Below are 4,806 nucleotides of genomic sequence, written 5' to 3'. Positions count from 1 at the left end.
AGTGAGCTCAAGCTTAAGAATTTGTACTTAATAACTAAGTCGGAGCTGCAGCTCACTTTCTACGCATAAAACCTATTGTCTCTCAGGAGACAGTGCCATCGAGGAGGTAGTGTTTTCGCCACGTTGTGCTTGGAAGTTTGCCGCATCCTATTACGGGTAAACTGTTAGCTTTTTAATAAGTTTCAAAGCTGCTATTCGGTGCTCTGCGATCGGACGAGCCTTCCGTCTCTTTTCTGGGTTTCGTTGTAGCTTAAACGCTACTCGGGGTCAGTTAATATGGCTCCTCCTGAGCTTTGGCTGTATTTAAGACCGGAAGCGCGGCGAGGAAATCGTGTTCAACTGTTGTCTTACTAAGTCCGATACGGCTTTGTGGAGACTGATATGGTCAATCCTTTCCACTATTGTCGACTTTTTCTCCAGGAATAAGTTTTCCTCAGCAGGTATAGGGGTTTCTTCTGATGTTGTGGTAGTCTACATCTATAGCTTTTTGTAAAATAAAAAAAAAACAGTGTCACCTCGTGAAAGCACTGATTGTTCACACATAAGTACACGCCTTTTGTTTGCTTTTTCACTTACTATGTTCATGTTAATACAACAACTGTAGCAGCTAATAAAATTGGTGGCGCAATAACTACTCTTTTCAACTGAAGCCTTCACCTCTTCCACCCATACACGCTTGCCCACATGCTCCTTAGTCACAGCGCAGCCAATAAATTTCCACTGTAGTAATGAAGTTTTCAACTGTCCCAACAGTTTACCGGCCGACACACCAACAGCACCACCAAAAACAAACTGACTATGCAGAACGACAAAACTGTTACCAGTGCTGACTCTGAGGAAGAGCAAACTGAAGCAATAACAAGTTGAGTAGGTGTGCGCAAATGGCAGCGAAACCAACAATTACACTACAAACCAGTGGTGCCAGATTGTGGGTAATTTCCCTATTTGAGGGATATTTTGCATCAAAAGTTATTAAAAGGGAAAAAAGGGACATTTCATATAAATAAGGGATTTTCTTTTGACGCAGTTATTGTTGCATAATTGATCAAAATTCAAGAATATTCGACATTCTTACGTAATTAATCGTTCTGAAGATGTGATGTGGAGTGAAATGGTATACAATTGTTAAAAAGTATAAGGACAATTTCGAAAATTTTCTTACGTTAACCAATTAAAGCGCTGAGTAAGAAAGAATCTTTTCAGTTGTAACTGGTGTTTCATGTAAAAAGCGCAACAAATTATCTGATGAAATGTTAATTAGCACATGAATGTGCTTCAATTTTAAAGTCACCAAAAAATTCTTTTAGGCCCTTAGTGAGTGAGCAAAAAAATGAAAGTGAAAAAATGAATGAGTGAAAAAAATGCAGAAAAAGAGGTTTTTTCTTAACAGCCCTCGGCAGGCAATGGCAAACCTCCGAGTGTATTCCTGCCATGAAAAACAGCTTCTCATAAAAATACACTCGCCATTCGGAGTCGGCGTAAAACTGTAGGTCCCTCCCCTTTGTGTGACAACATCAAGGGGACCGCCGCAAATTGCAGGAGAAACTCCACTTATGTGTAAGCGCCAATCTATTATTATTACTTTATATGAATTTTACTTCTTTACTACTGAAACATGTATATGTTTAAATTCGTTGGGAATTTTGTGGGATAAATTTTCAAGATGTGGGTAATTGAGGGATTTTTTCCCCATTTTCGTGGGATTTTTAACAGAGAATGTCTGGCATCACTGCTACAAACAGACATACATACATATGCGTCCATACATGTGCATATACATCTCAACATATGTACATACGTATTCGTTTGATAGCAGTATACGTCGCCGGAAGTGGTAAGGAAGAGAATACGCAGCCATCGCAACGACAAAGGCTTTAACTTTATATAACCGGCAAGAGGGAGATTAAAACTTGGGAACATTCGAAATTCGAGTGAATTTTTCAAAATGAAAATATGCACAGCGGTGCATTTAATACCAACCAGTGTGGCTGGCTGGTTGGCAAGCAGCAAATAAGCGAAACTGGTTTGTGGAAAGGCACATATGCATATTTCGCTATATGTGGGCAAGAATGAGTAAATAACATGAAGAGGAATATTTATTGGGTGGCAATTTTAAAGTTAAGTTGGTCAATATCCCTAAACTGCCTGTAAAATATATTATCGACGTATTGGGCGTACATTATGTACTTTTATATATATATTTACTGCAGTCGAAAATTAAAATACTTCCAGCAAAGCAGCCTCAAAAATCTCGTTTAACCCTCTCAGAGAGTCGTAAAGTTATGAGACGCCTCGAGAAATATTTTACCTGACATTTGTGTAACACATTTTAACCTTCCAAGGGCCAGTTTTTCAGTGCACGGCTGTGGTTTAAACTGGTTTAACCGCTCGAGCTGGCTGGTTTAAACTAAGATTAGCCCATTAAATGTCAGCCAGCTGTTCAATATAAACTTAAAAACTGGTCCTAACTGCCCTTTTTAATGAAATTTCTCCCACTTTAACAAAAGTTTCTCTAACCAAAGCATTCCGCGAAATTGTGATTTTTATTATTATTTTTTTTTATTCTGAAAATTTCCTAAACACCGCGAAAATTCTCAAAGAAATCCCGAAAAATGCGAAAAAAATCTCGATAGCTCTTTGAAGTATTTCAAACATTTTGCATACAACACCAGAATTCGCAGTTAAAACTGAAAAAAAGGTTTCGAAAAAGTGCCAATAGGAATAAGATATCCAAAACAACTTTTAAAAAATTCTGAGATTGTCCAAGGAAGCCAAAAGAATCGTGAATTAAACCAAAAAATAAAAATGTACCAAAGCTCTGAACACAAAGAAAAACTCAAAAATTACGGAAAAATACGAAATTTCCTGAACGAAACCCGAAGTAGTCGCGATAAAACCAAAACATTCTGAAAACCCTGAAAATTCGCAATCTTGAAATGTTCTGAAAAATCACGAATCACTCCAAAATGCCCCGAATAAAACTCGAAATGTCTAGAAAAAGTCCCGGGTGCATCTGAAAAAATTTAAAAACGCCACGAAAAATTACAGCAAACACCCGAATATTTTCGAATAATCAAAAAAGGTCGAAAAAAAAGATTTCAAAAAACCCCCTATAATCAAAAAGTCATAAAAAAACTCCGGAAGCTTTCCAACAAAAAACTCTAATATAACGACGAGTCTAAAAAAAAAATAATAATTGAAAATCTTGAATAATACTAAACCACAAAGTCCCGAAAAGAATACTAAACCTCCCTCGAAAAATTCGGAAAATTCTCGAATAAAACCCAACCAATTTCGAAAGAATTCAAATTAAACCACTAATCGAAAAACCACAACCTTAAAAAAAGCTAAGAAAAGATCACCAACAAGGTTTCTAAAAAGTTCCGAAAACTTTCCCATTTTTTTGTATGCAAAATAATCTGATTTCTTCACTTGAGAAAAGCTTAGATATCGATTTGAATTCAAAATTTATTCAACTTTTAGTCACTTGAGAATCAAGATCTCAAAGATTGGAAAAATGTTTGCTTTTTGCATATTGCGTCTAAGGTGTGGCGAGTCCATCCAGATGCCTCAAAGCTCGAGGAGGAAAGGGTTGGTAGAGTGGGTGCATACTCCAAACACCTTTGAATTTCTTTTAGCTTTCGTCTTCCGGACCACTGTAGCGTTTTTTAAGCGGAACTGATAGCAATCGACCAGGCGTAAGATTACATGACTTCTGTAGAAGTTTTCAAGAAGAAGAGGAAATGATTCTGCACCTCATGTGCCAGTGCCCTGCTCTATCCAAATGAACACTCTCCACTTTGGGTAGATAATTTTTCGATAACTTGGAGGAATTGAGATGGGTAGAAATCTGGGATCTTCTGAAATTCCTACGAGATACAGAATGGTGTTAGGAGGTAAAGGCAGTTGCTGACCCCTCATGCGGCATCACAATGGGCCTCGAGCCTAAGTATCTCTTATAGACGAGCGCGAAAACCCTAACTAACCTTGGCTTCTAAAAATTTTCTCTCGTGACAAATTTTTCCTTTATGCCCCTTACTCTGATGCAGCTTTTATTTCCTTTTCAGATCACTTTCGCATGCTCCTCGTCCATGTTTTTAGATCACAATAGAAGTTTGCCCATTTTTTCCTCCCCTTTTATGTATCCGTAGTTGGTTATGGACAACAAGTACTCGGTTTTTGTAACCGGTACTGACCTTTTGTTTCTTATATTTTCTTTTAACATCCTATTCCGGGTTTTTGAGTTTTATGCGTAGTAAACTTAAGAAGCTATGTTCCTTTTGTACCCAGTATTAAATTTGCATGCTCAATATTTTCGTTTTAGTTTTAAATTGTCAGCTTTCTATACAATTTTGGTAGTCAGTAATCAATTGTTCTAGCTGTAATTCGATTTTTCCAAACCAGTAGTGGCTTTTAGTGATTGATATTCCCTCTTTAAGCGCTGGCATTAAGTCTTTATTTTTCCTTGCTCTGTACCCTTTTCGTTGGTCAGTTATCAAATTTGGTAACAAATACTAGATTTCCCTTAACCGGTACTAAATTTTCGTTACGGGTACCCACTTTGTAGTCACGATATTTGGGGTTTAGTAATCGTTTTCTGCGTTCTGTTATTTTTTGGGGTCATGTGGTTTTTACACCACTTTCGATTGCTAGTCATAATCGTAACTAGATAATTTGATTTTCCTCAACTTCTATCGGTTATCGGTTTTTATACTACCTACTGGTTTTTGTAGGCAGAGAGATCTAAAATATTTACTTGTTGCTGAATTATTACTCCAATTACTTAACTTCTTGAGTCGATACCAG

Source organism: Rhagoletis pomonella, unplaced genomic scaffold (genome assembly GCF_013731165.1).
Source record: "Rhagoletis pomonella isolate Grant_MI unplaced genomic scaffold, Rhpom_1.0 Rhpom_scaffold_00013, whole genome shotgun sequence".
Classification (NCBI taxonomy): Eukaryota; Metazoa; Arthropoda; class Insecta; order Diptera; family Tephritidae; genus Rhagoletis; species Rhagoletis pomonella.
This window is presented reverse-complemented; position numbering follows the sequence as displayed.